Source organism: Columba livia, unplaced genomic scaffold (assembly GCF_036013475.1).
Source record: "Columba livia isolate bColLiv1 breed racing homer unplaced genomic scaffold, bColLiv1.pat.W.v2 Scaffold_127, whole genome shotgun sequence".
Taxonomy (NCBI): domain Eukaryota; kingdom Metazoa; phylum Chordata; class Aves; order Columbiformes; family Columbidae; genus Columba; species Columba livia.
In genome coordinates this window covers 1,317,978-1,333,359 of record NW_027043024.1, presented here as the reverse complement: position 1 = coordinate 1,333,359, position 15,382 = coordinate 1,317,978, and the positions used below count along the sequence as shown (strand labels likewise).

At 54.8% G+C, this 15,382-nt stretch overlaps 1 long non-coding RNA gene across 1 annotated transcript in view; it reads right to left on the bottom strand.

The window, feature by feature from the left end:
- Positions 1 to 9,390: 9,390 nt before the first annotated feature.
- Positions 9,391 to 15,382, bottom strand: part of LOC135577624 (uncharacterized) — an 82,059-nt gene continuing 76,067 nt past the window's right edge. Inside the window, exons 2-3 of the long non-coding RNA XR_010469332.1 lie at positions 9,725 to 9,746; positions 9,391 to 9,553 (exon numbers count right to left, since the gene is read on the bottom strand). This is a non-coding gene — a long non-coding RNA (uncharacterized LOC135577624). The remainder of the gene's footprint in view (positions 9,554 to 9,724; positions 9,747 to 15,382) is intronic.

Below are 15,382 nucleotides of genomic sequence, written 5' to 3'. Positions count from 1 at the left end.
ATGGAGAGGGTCGCTGTGGTGTGCTTGTTGCCAGGCACCAGCGCTGCAGATGGAACACGAGCCGTGACATCACACCTGGGTTGCATGGGCACTCTGGTTTGGCTGAGCAGCAGGGATGGGGATGACCTGCTCTCAGTGGTGGTTATGGAGCTACTAACCTGCCTTTTCACCAGTTTCATCATCCCAACCAGTCCTACTTCCATGTAGCCTTGAGCGGTTCTTCCCAACCGTCCCGTCATGCCCAGCAGCCATCCTCACTCCTCAGAAATGTTGTTCTCCTGTTGGTTCCTGCAGTAGCTGAAGTTCACCTCCCTGTCCATGGCCATCCCTTTGCAGGTCTGGTCTCGCTTTGCCCCTGTACAGCACAGCCGCTCTTCCACGTGGGCACCAATGGCACCGCAAGTCCCAGCCTGGGTACTGTCAAGGAAGACCAGAAAGCCTTGGGGTACAAGTGAATAAATCTAATGCCCAGGTCATCTTTCCCTCCCTTCTACCAATTAAAGGAAAGGGCGCAGACAGAAAGAGATGTATAATGCACATCAACTCCATGCTTTGTGGCTGGTGGTGTCCTAAGGGTTTTGGCTGCTATGACAATGGGACATTGATGACTATAAGCAGCTAGGGAGGGATGGGATCCACCTGTCTAGAAGAGGCGAGGGAATGTTTGGCAGCAGGCTGGCCAACTTGGTGAGGTGGGCTTTCAGCTGAAGGGCTTGGGGACAGTGTCCAAAGTGGCAAAACCCGTGCCAACACATCCAACTGGGGAAAACAAGCCAGGCCAACCAGAGAAGCGACAAATGTTCCTGAGCTGCCTCCCAAGATGAGGACCAGAAGGCCAACCAGCTCCAGGGTGTGTATGGCTGTGGTGGATCCTTCTGCAGACCTCACGGGAAACCTGCACACTCGATTCCTTCTCTGAAATGTCTGTGCACCAACGCACGCAGCATGGGGAACAAACAGGAACAGCGAGAGATCCGTGTATGGTCACACAGCCACGATCTCTTTGCCATTCCAGAGACACGGTGGCACAGCTCACACAACTGGAAGGGTCTGTACTTTTTTGGAAAGACAGGCCAGCAAGGGCAGTGGGGGAGTTGCGCTTTATGTGAGAGAGCAACTCGAATGTATCAAGCTCTGCCTGAGGGGATGAAAAATGAGTCCAGAGCTTATGGGTAAAAACAAAGGGCCAGACGAACATGGGGTGACGTGTTGTGGGTGTTTCCTACAGGCCCTGAGCAGAAAGAGAAGCCAATGAGTCTTCTCCCACGTTGGTGGACAACAGGTTGACCATGAGGCAGCAATGTGCCCTTGTGGCCAAGAGTCTCCTGGGGAGCATTAGGAAGAGCGTGACCAGCAGGTCGAGGCAGATTATCTTCCCTCTCTGATCTACCCTGGAGAGGCCGCATCTGGAGTTGTGTGTCCAGCTCTGGGCTCCCCAGCTTACAAAGGAGAAGGAATTACTGGAGAGAGTCCAGTGGAGAGACACAGAGATGATGAGGGCTCTGGAGCTTCTTTCTGAAGAGGCAAGACTGAGAGAATTGGGTCTGTTTGGCCTGGAGAAGACAAGCTGACAGGGGATCGTGTTTATGCTGCTAAATATCCCCAGGGTGGGTGTGAAGAGGATGGGCCAAACTCTTTTCAGTGGTGCCCAATGACAGGGTGAGGGGCAACGGGCACAGAATGACACACAGGAGGATCTGTCTTGACATGAGGAGAAACTTCTTTACTGTGAGGGTGCCAGAGCCCTGGAACAGGCTGCCTAGAGAGGATGGAGAGTCTCCTCCTCTGGAGACACTCAGAACACACGTAGATGCCATTCTGTGCCATCTGCTCTGGTGAACCCGGTCTAGCAGGTGGGTTGGACTAGGTGATCTCCAGAGGTCCTTCCCAACCCAAACCAGTCTGTGATTCCGTGTTGAGCTTCTCAAGAGACGAGAGGCCCTGCAGAGGCATCTGGACAGACTGGAGCATTGGGCGATGACGAATGGGTTGATGTGTAACAAGCCCAAATGCGGGTTCTGCCCCTGTGAGTGGGCAAGAGCTGCACAAGTGTAAACGGGGAGAGGAGCAGCTGGAGAGCAGCCGTGCAGAAAGGGATCTGGGGTGCTGGGGGGGCAGCGGCTCAGGAGCCAGCAGTGTGCCCGGGCTCGGACAGGGCAAACGTCGTCTTGGGGATGTCAAACACAGCCCGACCAGCCAGCCAAGAGAAGGGATTGTCCCACTGGGTCCAGGCTTGGTGCAGCCTCACCTGGAGCACTGTGTGTCGGGCTGGGCCCCACCATTTGAGAAGGACTTGAATGTCCTTGCATGCGTCCAGAGGAGAGGAACAGCTCCCACTGGCTCCAGCCCGGACGCTTCTGCAAGCTGGGAGCAACCCCGGTCCTGACCCCAGCCTGGTGGGGAACAGCTCCAAAGCCCTGCACATGGGTAGGTTCAGAGCCTTAAACAGCAGCACCTACAGCTGCAAAACCTTCTCCCTGATCCCGGCACAAGCCGTTCCCAAGGCTCTCATGGCTCACTCATTGCTGGTGACAGCTTTGCTGTTGGGGACACCGCTCACCAGCAACTCATGAACCAACCCCACTGGTGCCCAGTGCCATGTCTCTGCAAGTGGGACCCCTCTGTGCACAGGGACCCCCTGTCCCCGGGGTGGCCGTGCCAGCACCCCCAGCCACCTCCAGCCCCAGGAACCCAGAGCGAGCGGAAACCACAGCTCTGCAGATACAAGAAAATGACAGAGAGCACAGGGCTGAAAAAACATAAATCAATCTATTTACCAAAACAAACAAACACACAAAGAAACAAATCTATGTACAGGAAAAACAACTAGATACAACAAAGCACAAAAGTCCCTCTCTAATGCCCAACCCACCCACAAAGCCCAACAACATCATTGCACTGGCTGCAGGCAGTGGCTGGGGGAACACAGGGGACCTGGAGGGGACGTGAGGATCACAGGGGGCACATGGCCTGCACTTTTCCCCCCTGCACCACAATTTACCCCCAATCCCCTCTGGTTTTATTATCCTGAATAATTTGGGTAGGAAAAGACCCAACCGTTCCCCTGACACCCGAAACCAAAACACCCGTCGCTGATTTATCACGAATCCCTTTGGGCCTCGAGCGTTTTATTCCACCCGAGCGACCCCCGGATGAAACACCAGGACGCTCAAGTTCTCGCGTTTGTAGCAAATACCCCGTTTTGCCCCATTTTTGTTTCTCAAACTGGGATGAACATCCCTGGCTCTTCTCAAATGCAAAATAACAGGTGTTTCGCTGCCCTCTGGGCTGGACTTCGCTGCTGCTTAATGGGGATAAACCTGGCATTTTTATTAGTGTGAATTTCCTTAATCGGGATCTTCCCTATGATCTTAATGGGGATCACAGTATCACAGTATGTTTGGGATTGGAAGGGACCTCAAAAGATCATCCAGTCCAATCCCCCTGCTGGAGCAGGAACACCTAAGTGAGGTCTCACAGGAACATGTCCAGGAGGGTTTTGAATGTCTCCAGAGGAGGAGACTCCACAACCCCCTTGGGCAGCCTGATCCAGTGCTCTGTCACCCTTACTGAGAAGAAGTTTTTTCTCAAGTTTAAGTGGAACCTCTTGTGTTCCAGCTTGATCCCATCACCCCTTGTCCTATCATTGTTTGCCACCAAGAAGAGCCTGGCTCCATCCTCATGGCACTCACCCTTTATATATTTATAAGCATTAATAAGTTCACCCCTCAGTCTCCTCTTCTCCAAACTAAAGAGACCCAGCTCCCTCAGCCTTTTTTCATAAGGGAGATGCTCCACTCCCTTAATCATCTTGGTTGCCCTACGCTGGACCCTCTCCAGCAGTTCCCTGTCCTGCTGGAACTGAGGGGCCCAGAACTGGACACAATATTCCAGATGGGGTCTCACCAGGGCGGAGTAGAGGGGAAGGAGGACCTCTCTCGATCTACTAGCCACCCCCCTTGTAATACACCCCAGGATGCCATTGGCCTTCTGGACCACAAGGGCACAGTGCTGGCTCATGGTCATCCTGTTGTCCCCAGGACCCCCAGGTCCCTTTCCCCTACACCGCTATCTAACATGTAATTTCCCAACCTATACTGGAACATGTGGTTGTTCCTGCCCAGATGCAGGACTTCCCTTGTTAAATTTCATCAGGTTATTCCCCGCCCAACTCTCCAGCCTGTCCAGGTCCCGCTGGATGGCAGCACAGCCTTCTGGTGTGTCAGCCACACCTCCCAGCTTGGTGTCATCAGCAAACTTGCTGATAGTACACTCCATTCCCTCGTCTAAATCGTTAATTAATATATTGAATAATATTGGCCCCAGTACTGACCCCTGAGGCACTGCACTAGATACTGGCCTCCAACTAGACTCCACATCATTGAACACCGCTCTCTGGCTTCTCTCCTTAAGCCAGCTTGCAACCCACCTCACTACTCTATTGTCTAAACCACACCTCCTCAACTTAGCTGTGAGGATGCTGTGGGAGACTGTGTCAAAGGCTTTACTGAAGTCAAGGTAGACCACATCCACCGCTCTGCCATCATCCATCCACCTTGTTACCTTCTCATAAAAGGCTATGAGGTTGGTCAAGCATGACTTACCCTTGGTAAAGCCGTGCTGACTGCCCCTAATAACCCTCTTATCCTTGATATGCCTTGAGATGGCACCAAGGATAAGCTGTTCCATTACTTCCCCAGGGACAGAGGTGAGGCTGCCCGGTCTATAATTACCCGGGTCCTCCTTCTTGCCCTTCTTTAACGATTTGGACGAGGGAATTGAGTGACTGTCAGCAAGTTTGAGGATGACACTAAGCTGGGAGGAGTGGTGACATGCCAGAAGGCTGTGCTGCCATCCAGAGACCTGGACAGGCTGGAGAGTTGGGCGGGGAATAACCTGATGAAATTTAACAAGGGCAAGTGTAGAGTCCTGCATCTGGGCAGGAACAACCCCAGGTTCCAGTATAGGTTGGGAAATTACATGTTAGAGAGCAGTGTAGGGGAAAGGGACCTGGGGGTCTTCGTGGCCACAAGGGCACAGTGCTGGCTCATGGTCATCCTGTTGTCCACCAAGGCCAATGGCATTCTGGGGTGGTCAGTAGATCGAGAGTGGTTCTCCTTCCCCTCTACTCCGCCCTGGTGAGACCACATCTGGAATATTGTGTCCAGATCTGGGACCCTCAGTTCCAGAAGGACAGGGAACTGCTGGAGAAGGTCCAGCGTAGGGCAACAAAGATGCTGGAGGGAGTGGGGCATCTCCCTTATGAAGAAAGGCTGAGGGAGCTGGGTCTCTTTAGTTTGGAGAAGAGGAGACTGAGTGGTGACCTTATTAATGTTTATAAATATATAAAGGGTGAGTTCCACGACGACGGAGCCAGGCTCTTCTCGGTGTCAAACAATGATAGGACAAGAGGTAATGGGATCAAGCTGGAACACAAGAAGTTCCTCTTAAATTTGAGAAAAAACTTCTTCTCAGTAAGGGTGACAGAGCACTGGAACAGGCTGCCCAGGGGGGTTGTGGAGTCTCCTTCTCTGCAGACATTCAAAACCCACCTGGACATGTTCCTGTGCGACCTCACCTGGGCGTTCCTGCTCCAGCAGGGGGATTGGACTGGATGATCTTTTGAGGTCCCTTCCAATCCCTAACATTCTGTGATTCTGTGATTCTGTGACTGTGGGCATTCCAGAAGCTTCTCTGCTCCCCCACACTGGCTGTGGCTGCCCCTTAAGCCTCCAAGTGTCCCCCACACTGGCCGCAGGTGCCCAGCGGCTCCCTGGCACCTCAGCACTCCCTTCTCCTAACGGCCCTGGCCAGGGGCTCTGGGGCCAAACGAAAGAAGCTGTAGCAGAGAGAGGGAGATGTGCCCACTCCTTCCATGATGAGGAGGGAGGGGGAGAGAGGGGAGTTTGATCCTGCCATGGAAGTGTCACCCTAACTTTTCCCTGGCTGAATGTTTATAGTAAATGTACTGCATTTTTAGAAAAATAGTGCAGCTTTAGTTTCTACCAGGAGGGTGCGTTTTTGTGCCATTGACATTTCACACATATTATACCAATTTATTTCTTGCCTGTTCAGTTGCTTTCTACGCATGTCTTGTTCTGTTGATAGGGAACCATCCAGAATTTGTATTTAGTTTTGATATTGTTCGGTCAGCTGCTAATCCAAATTAACTAATCTTTCATTTTCCAGTGCTCCCCTGTTTCATCCTTTGGCAGGTGATGTTCTTGTCACCAGGTAAAACATCCTTCCCACATGTATTTTGGATGGTTTCTAGCTGATCCATGGTGCTTCATGTGTTCTAATGTCTGCCTTCTCCACCATGTGGTGATGGATCTGTCTCTGTGTTTGTGTGGCAGGTGTCACATCAGCAGCATTGTCCCAGCCAGGTCACTGCATCTCTTTCTGTTCTCCCTCTGCTGTCACCATGACTGTACCAGCTGTCTGATGTGCTTTCTGACCTCATGGACCCTCTGGTCCTGCCTCCCTCCTGCTGGTCAATCCTGTTGCTGCAAGAGAAGTGATGACCAGTCAGTGTCCCCTCTGTGGCACTTGGAACTTCCAGAGCTGGACGGCTGGTGGGAACTGTCACCATCAGCCAAGGCTCTGTGTGAAGTCTTCTCCTGGCACAGGAACAGCTCTGGCTGTGCCTGGTGAGCACCACGCTGCACCACGGAGAACAGCAACACTGGTAGAGTGGGTCTCTATGGGGCTCTATGGGTCCCTATGGTCTCTATGGGTCCCTATGGTCTCTATGGGTCTGTATGGGTCTCTATGGTCTCTATGGGGCTCTATGGGTCTCTATGGAGCTCTATGGGTCTGTATGGGTCTCTATGGTCTCCATGGGGCCTTATGGGTCCCTATGGTCTCTATGGGTCTCTGTGGGTCCCTGTGGGAAAGTTGACGGGGGGACCTGTCGACCCCAGCAGCCCTGGGCCCCGACAGGGCCCAGTTCAGCAGCCCTGGGCCCCAGCATGGCCCAGTTCAGCAGCCCTGGGCCCGAGGCTCAGCCCAGGGACAGCCCCACAACCAGGGTCAGAGCGGCTCCTGCTGCTGCCCCGAGGGTCACCAGCCCCAGGCAGCCCTGAGCCAGAGTGCAGGTGTCTGAGCTGGGCTGAGCTGGAAGGGGCTGCAAAACAGCTCATCGGAGGAGGCGATGGAAGAAGGTGCCGTGTGTGTGCCACTGGGGGTGAACCGACACCCTCAGTTTGATATCTGGACCTGTGCTGGGCTTGCACATGGACTAAGCCCCAGCTCAGAGCACAAATTGCTGTTCCCAGCCCTGGGTGCCAAGCGCTGGTCCTGCTCTCTCCTCCCTGGTACGGCCCGAGCGCACGACTGCCCTGCCTGCTCCTGCCTTGGGGCTTGGGGAGCTCGGGTCAAAAGGAAAGACAGACTGGTGTGGTTATGGGATCTCTTAAGTGTCCTGGGATTGCTTTGCTAATCACTCTGTAATGTTCCCGGGCTATTAACTCAATATGTGCCCAGAGAGGCAAATAAGTCCATCAACCCACTTTCCTGTTAAGGTTTCCTTCTCACAAAAACCCACACTTCCATTTTCTCATCGGCAACAGACCGAAAGATGGAAGCTGAAGCAGCACGTGCCTCTTGTGAAAACAGGTAACAACAGATGGTTCCACTCAGTCGATCCTTAGTTGCTTCTTGCATAGGCAAACTGTCCATTAATTTAATCTCTGGTGTCCAGGCAAGGCCTTGCTGATGTTCCTGTGTCACAGCAAGAGTGTGGATGTCAGGCTTTCTGCAGATTTGTGACTGAGTTTTCCTGTTTCTTTTAATTAGGACAATCTTGCTGCGGACTCCTGAAGTCTCCCATAAGCTGGTGGGTTTAGAGAAGGACGGGGAGCTCCAGTGAGCTCAGAGAGGACCAGGCAGCATCACAGGCAAAGCAGACGGGAACTCGGCTGGGTGAACATTAATGGAATTTATTGACAGGTGAAACTGCCGTGTCTCCCCCGTCTTTGGGCGGATCACCGTGCACCCTGAACCGATACAGGCAGGTGTAGTCCGGGTGGCCCCAGTTGCTCAGCACTTGCAGCCTGATGTAATTCACGACCCCAGGGAGCTCGTTCTGCAACGACAAGAAGAAATGAGTCGCCTTTTCCTCTCTGGCACGTGAGCACTGACAGAAGTGCCACAGCAACGGCCTCAATCAGCAACTTCCTTCCTGCTGCCCCGCGGGGGCTTTGACCTGTGGTGGTCCAGATGTTCTTATCCTGCTCTACCCCACTGGGCCATGAGAACAGCAAAGGAAGAAGCAGCTACCAGATGCCTCAGCAAATACACTGGAAAGTTCTCGCCTGCTTTGGGGCACAGGTTTCCACCGTCAGAAGACCCAGTGCTGGGGTCAGTATAATGTCTTGTTGCCTTCTCTAGAAAGCCATGGAAACAGAATGGCCTCCCTGTCACTACTCACTGCCAGCACCAACAGAGCCCTCAGGAAGCCCAGTATTACTGGTCTCTAACTGGCAGACCAGCAGTCGTGCATCCTACAGGATGCGGCCACTTGTGTGCACTTGGGGTCCAATCAAGCTGATTCCATCTTCAACTGTGGCGCTTCTAAGCACTGAAGTTTAACTCCAAAATGAAAGAGAAGAGCGGCAGTGCAGGCATCTGCCGCCAGGGAGATAAAGCAGAAGAAAGGCAGCGTGGCACTCGCTCAAGGACAGGGCTGCCTGTACCCTTTGGCAGGGAAGCCTCTCCCCATCCAGCCGTGTTTCTCCTCCTCTCCTGCAGTTCCCCTCCCTCTGTGTCCCCATACCTTCAGCTGGAAGGTCTGACTGGGATTCAGGGCTGCCAGGAAAGTGAACTGTCCCAGGAACGTTCCCTGCTCCTCGTGTTCTTCCTTGAAGCCCTACAGAAAAACAGGGGTAGAGAAAACAAGAGCGTCTGGTGCACCATGGAAGACTGAACTTCAGCTGGTGAAGTACGGGGTTATTTCAGCTACGTAGTCCAAGGATGATGAGCACAAGGACAAGACGAGAAGCTGCAAGTGGGCAGCACGTCACACTTGCCCACTCAACGAGTCCAAGCTGGCAGTCAGAAAAGGAGCAGATGCTCCCAGTGAGAGGGAGGTGACCTGAGGATCACAAATGCCACTGGGATTGGAAACCAAGAAGGTTTAGGACCATGTACTGTCCAGCTCCCTTTCCTTGTGGCTCCTGGAGTAGCATCTTGTCCCAGAAGCTGCTTTTTGAGTGGTACATTGAAAAAAAAGAGGAATTCAATGGGAAGGAAATGACCTCAAGGAGCGTGTTTGTTCTGAGAGCCAGGAGGAAGCTTCAGGCCCATGGACTCTTTGACCCATCTACACCCCCTGCTCAGAAATGCTGTGCAACCCCCTGCCCCCAACTCCAGAGAAATCACTTACATAGACAGCAAAGTCCTTGGGAGCTCCAGAGATGCTTTCTCCATGGAATGCTGTCCCTGAGACATGGGCCATGGTGATGGCTCTGGGAATGACTGGCATGGACAGCTTGATGAACACGTGTCCCTGACTTCCTGGGAAGGGCCAGCAGTTTCCAGGATGATTGTCTGGCTGAAAGGACAAGAAACACTCAGCAGGGAGACACAGGAGGAGAGCAGGTCCATGAGAGAAGGGGGCAGGAAAAGAATCTTCGAGGAGCAAAGACAAGGGGGAAGGACACTCAGAGCAGCGTGTGTGGTTCATTCTCCCAACCTTTGTTTTACTGCTTCTGGGTGCTCCTACCTCCAGAATAAGCTCAGGGGACCTCATGTAATCCATCACCGGCAGGGAGTACAAGAAGAACTTGGCTTTGCCAGTTCGGAAGGATGGAGAAGTCTTGGAATGAATGACAGCTGCCCCTGGAAATTGAAAGATGAGCATGATCATCAGGCAGTGTCAGGAGGGATATTACACTTTTAACTTGAAAAAGGCTTCTCAGTTGTCATCCATGTCCTACAGTGGGTTCCCCTTATTCTTCTTGGCTCGACCCCTCTGGAACACACAGCAGTCATCAAACTGTCGTATTTGGCCATGGCAAAAGACAAGACTGTGAACCAGCCTTTCTGTGTTTCCCATGGGGTCTGGCCCATTACAGGCTCTGTCAGTGGGGGCACTTTTAGGGCACAAATTGACCCGTGACTTCTCACCCCTTCTCTCCTGCCCCTGGGCATGTTCCAATGCCCATCTTGTCAATCTGGACAGGAAGCGTTTTGGAACTGGTTTGTTTGTACAATGTCACAGCACCTGCTGATTTCAGGGCGTAATCCGGCATCGGGACTTGGATTGCCTCCAGCTTCTCCAAAGCTTGATTGATGATCTCGTGAACAGCCTGGGAAGGAACACAAAGGAGAGCGACTGTTGGAAGGAGAAGGACCGGGGCAAGCAGCTCCCCTGCAAGGCCAGCCAAGGTGAGCGGGTACAAGGCCCGTTTCAGAGGGAGGGAACGCCCACATTGCCTGGAAGCCTCCCAGGTTTGCTCTGCTCTGATTGTCGGGATCAGAAAGGGGGACTGCTCACTCCAGTGCTCTGAATGCTGGAGCTGCGGGAAGGGGCTTTTCCTGTGGAGAGACCCCAGGCCAGGCAGCACGGACAGATAAGCCTTCTGGGCATGAGATAGGCCTGGCTTAACTCTGCACTGCTGAGACCATTCCTTAATTCCAGTCCTCCCTTGAGGAGGACCCGAGATCTGGGCGCAGAGGAAGGTCCGACTCAGACAGCTGTCATTCCCGTCACGCTCTCTCTTCCCCATAAGGAAGTGTGGAGCAACAGGAAAAGGAAGCGTGGCCATGGCAGCACTTGTTCCAGCAGCACCAGCCTGTTGGCTGTGACAGGGAATGGAGTAGGATACATGCCGATGGAGGATAAAACCCCTGAGTAGATCCTTCTGCCTCGTGCCCTTACCCGTCCGGTAACGCCTGGGAGCTTTGCCTGCTTCAGTCCTTCCTGCAGAGCCCGCTCAGCCACATCCTTAGTGCTCCAGCGCAGATGATAAAGCTGTTCCTGAACCCCACGGAGCTGGTCTGGCAGGGGCAGGGCTTTGCTCAGGTCTGCAGTGCTCCAGGGGGTTAAGGCACCAAGTCGTCCCACGTGGTAAACACCTGTGGAACACACACCAGAGCTTAGAACTTGGTCTAAGGCTGGGCTATGCCTCGGGCTGCCTGCTCCCCTTTCAGTGTCTCTCCCAAGTGCCACAGCTGTCTCCCCTCCTGTTGTCTTTGACAGTGGCCATCATGGCGTATGGGCTCCGCAAGAGATGGACGTTCCCTGCCCTGGACTGTGCTCCTTGTTCTGCAGAAGATTCTCAGCCCCTGGGGCAGGAGAGCTCAGCCACGGCCTCTCCCTGGGCTGAAGAGAACTGGCTCAGCCCTCCTGGGGAAGGCAACTCAGCCCTTCCTCACCCACACCCGTCCCGCTGGAGCAGGGACCGGCACAGCTCTGTGGGGACTTTCTGCTCTTGGCTGAGCTCCTCTGCTCACAGCGGGGGAAGCGGAACAGGGCAGGATGGAGCCCTGAGTACCTTCTAAAGCACCGTCCTCAGGTCGGAGATCTGCAGAGACTCACCGAAAGAGAAGAGACCGAGAAGCAGCACCAGGGTCGATGCCTTCAGTGCCTTCATCTTCCTGCAGAGCAGATAAAGAAAAGGCTGGTGAAGCTGGTGTTTCCTGTGCAGATCAGCAGCAGACTGGAGAGCAGCAGCATGGACTCAGCCCTTGAGCCTGGCGTTCCTGCCGTGTGCATTGGCTTGGTCCTGCACCAGCTCCAGTCACTGCTGGAGGTGTCACCAGCTGCACCAGTGGGGGATTTGTCACGACAAAGATTGTTTCCTTAGGGACAAAGGGCTCAAGATTGACTCCGGACTAAGAACAGGAGTTGCAACAGGACTTCTGTCCACACTTTGTGTCTGTGGGGCTGGAGAGGGGTTCTCTGGAAATGGAAAGACATAACAAACGCCTGTTTCTCCTGCCCAGCATTCAATGGACACTTGTGCTGATCCTGTTCTCCACCCTCTCAAGAGAAGGTTCAGCCTGTGCCCCTACAGTCCAACAGTTGCCAGGGGGGTGTTTGTCTCCCCTCTCACAGCGTTTCTTTAGCAGCCGGGTTATCTCTGGCCCTTCTCTTGGCAGAACGGCAGACAAATGCAGACTGGAAAGAGGGAGGGAGCGGTGAATGTCAATGCGTGCTGGCAAGCAACGGGCAACCAAGGAAGCGCCAAAGAAACTCCGGTGTCTGGGCCCTGCTGCCCTGAGCCTGATCTGCCAAGACACAGCACACACCGCTCTGCAAGGGGGAAATTCCTCCTGCCTGTTCCAGGAGGCTCCCAACAGGCTCACAGCGACACTCATCAGGAATAAACAATCCCTTTTGTTCTCCTAGAGAACTCCTTGCACCCCTCTGAGGACTCTGAGCCCCTTTCCTAAGGGAGAGCCCTGGTGAGGAGCTGACCAGGTTTCCCGAGGAAACCTCCTCTGTCAGGAACACAAGTCAGACCCACGGCCAACAGAGGACACGCTGGTGTCCTTCTGGTCCCCGTGGAGAGGAAAACCAAGCAGGCTCAGGGACAGAACCCACCCTGCAGAGCACAACACAGGACAGAGCTGAGCTCTCACAATTACTGCGGCAGGCTGTGTCCGGGCCACCCCTGGGACTCTCTCTGTCCCATCCAAAATGGACCTGTCCCTCATTCTGCAGAGATCAAAGGCTTCTGGGCCCAGCCCTGGTGTTCATGAAGAGACTGAAAGGCGGCTGCTGCTCCAGCAGCTCCAGACCCAGCTCTCAGGCTGCCCTCGTGTTCCTCTCCTGCCCACCCTCCACCCACCCCAGCTGACGAGGTGGAAAACACACCTGAGGAAAGGGGAGGAGGAGTTTTCAAACATACCGGTTCAGACGTTCAACCTTCTCTGTGTGTCCCTTGGTACCTGCTGAGGTGCAGGTAACAAGCATCTTCCTTGCTCAGGAATGAGCCAAAAACTCTGCGATCTCGGTTCCCTCAAGATCGAGAGTGACCAAGGCGCAGGGAGACCCCTGGTCTTATCCCCTGCTGTGCCGACCTCAGCGCTGACGCTGCTTTGTGACACAACGGCAGTGGGTGATGTCACAATGGAAGAGGCTGCGCCACGTTTGGAGGCAAAGTCCAACCTGGCAGGAGCGGGTCTTGCAGTCCTGTCTGCAAGGGACATCTCCCTCATGAGGTGACGCTGCCTCGCATTGGTCCCCTGGGCCGTCACTCTGCCCTGTTTGGGGCCCGCCCTTCCCTGAGAGTGGCCTCTGATTGGCCCCCAGCTGGTCAGGCTGCTCAGATGCAGTTCACCTGAAGTGACGCTCTCTCTGATTGGTCACCCGGGCTGTCACTCTGCCCTGGTTTGGGCCACCCTTTCCCTGAGGTGACGCTGGCTCTGATTGGTCAGTGGCTGCTCAGGTTGCTGCAGTGCAGTGCCCGCCCCTCAACTGAGATCTGACCTCTGATTGGCTGCCTGGGCTGGCACTCTGCCTGGGCCTGCCCTTCCCTGAGGTGACGCTCTCTCTGATTGGCCACCTGTGCTGTCACTCTGTCTGGCTGTGTTACCTCTCCATGTGGTGGCCACAGCAGAGGAGGAGACGAGGGTGAGAGGCACCAAATTCATCCTCAGTGCCGCAGGAGTTTTTCCTGACCTTGTGCTGACCGTTGATGTCGGGCTGTGCATGATCAGCGCTTGTTACAATACTGCCAGCGCCTTCTGCTTTGGTAGAAATGGTTTCAGAAGCTGATGGAGTAAGAAGATTCTCAACCTCACGGCTGAAGTCGGAACGAACCTTCCTGGACTAAAGCTGGAGGAGCAGTTGGAGCTTTTGAAACGTAACATTCTATACTGGCCGGCAAGCGCCTTTGTTGGCTTGGCCGGCTGCAGGAGGCACCGGCTGCTTCGTGCTGGTGCCTTTCGCTGACATTTGGCGCTATGAAAACGAGCGAAGCTGGCAATGACTGCCATTTCCAGTGTTCCCCAAACGCACAGGTAAAGGCTGCAGACCTTAGAGTGCTGTGGATCCTGGATTTCCTGACACAGCCGTGCTGACAGGGAGCTCTGTTATGTAAACGCAGAAGCTGATACGTCTCTCTGGGTCATGGTGGGGGGAGGGGGGAAAAGTGGGGGACGTGTCCCCTGCTGTGACCCTCATGTGCCCTCCAGGTTCCCCGTGTCCCCCCTTCACACAGAGCTGATGGCTCCGACAGGGTTCCAAGAACTGGTGTCACCTTGTTTGGTTCCCGTCCGCAACCGTCCCCACAGTGGCCTTGACCCCGTGGTGACCCTGACCCCGCGGTGGCCTTGACCCAACGGTGGCCCCGACCGTCCCAGTGGTGGCCCTGACCCCACGGTGACCCTGCTCACGTCCCCAGTGGCCACGGCCACCCCTGCGGTGACCCTGGTGGCCCTGACTGTCCCCTGTGGTGTCCCCTGATGGTGACCGTCCCCATGGTGGCCACGGCCATCTGGCTGTCACAAAGGTGGCCTCTGATGGCCCTTGATGGCCCCGTTGTCCCCTGGGGTTCCTCCAGTTTAGTTGGTTTGACACACTCGACCCAAAGCTGGTTTGGCAGAATTTTGGGGGGGACTTGAGGGGAGGGGAAAGGGCCCCCCCAAACCTGGAGGGGAGGGACCCCAAGATCCAGGGGGGAGGGGGGAAATTCTCCTTCCCCCAAATGTGGGGGTCCCCAAGTGGCCAGTGGGTTGTGGGATGTCCCCCCTGCTCTGGGATAAGGGAGGAACACCCCAAAACCTGGAGGGGGGCTGGACCCCGTGACCCCCCCGACCGGGAGCTTGAGGGGATCCCCAAAATATGGGGGAGGGTGTAAATACTAGGGGGGTCCCCCAAAGTCTGAGGGGGGATCCTCAAAAGTTGGGAGGTTCCCCAGATCCCAAGGGAGGATCCCAAAGCCCTGGGGGGGTCCCCTCAAACCATAGAGGGGATCCCCAAATTCGGGGGGACTGCAGAGCCGAGAGAGGTCCCCAAAACCTGGGGAGGGTTCCCCAGATCCCTGTGGGGGGAACCTGAAGCCCTGGGCGGTGTCCCCAAAATATGGGGGGAGGCCTAAATACTGGGGAGTTCCCAAATTGAACAGGGGTCCCCAGATTTTGGGGCAGTCTCCAAAACTTAGGGGAGGGTCCCCAAGCCCTGAGCGGGGGGTGTCCTTGTCCCTTTGTCCCTCCTCCATTTTTGGGGTTCATTCCTGGGGGTCCCCCATCCCTCTGTACAGCACAGAGAGGCGCCCCCAAGCTGGGGGGGCGCTTGTGCTTGTGGGGGGACCCCACCGGGATGGGGGAACCTTTGCGGGGGGTTTTATTTTGGGGGGAGGCCCACGGCGTTCCTCAGTTTCCACAGGTAGGGCGGGCTGGTCCATTTACATCTATTTTACAAGGAAAATGT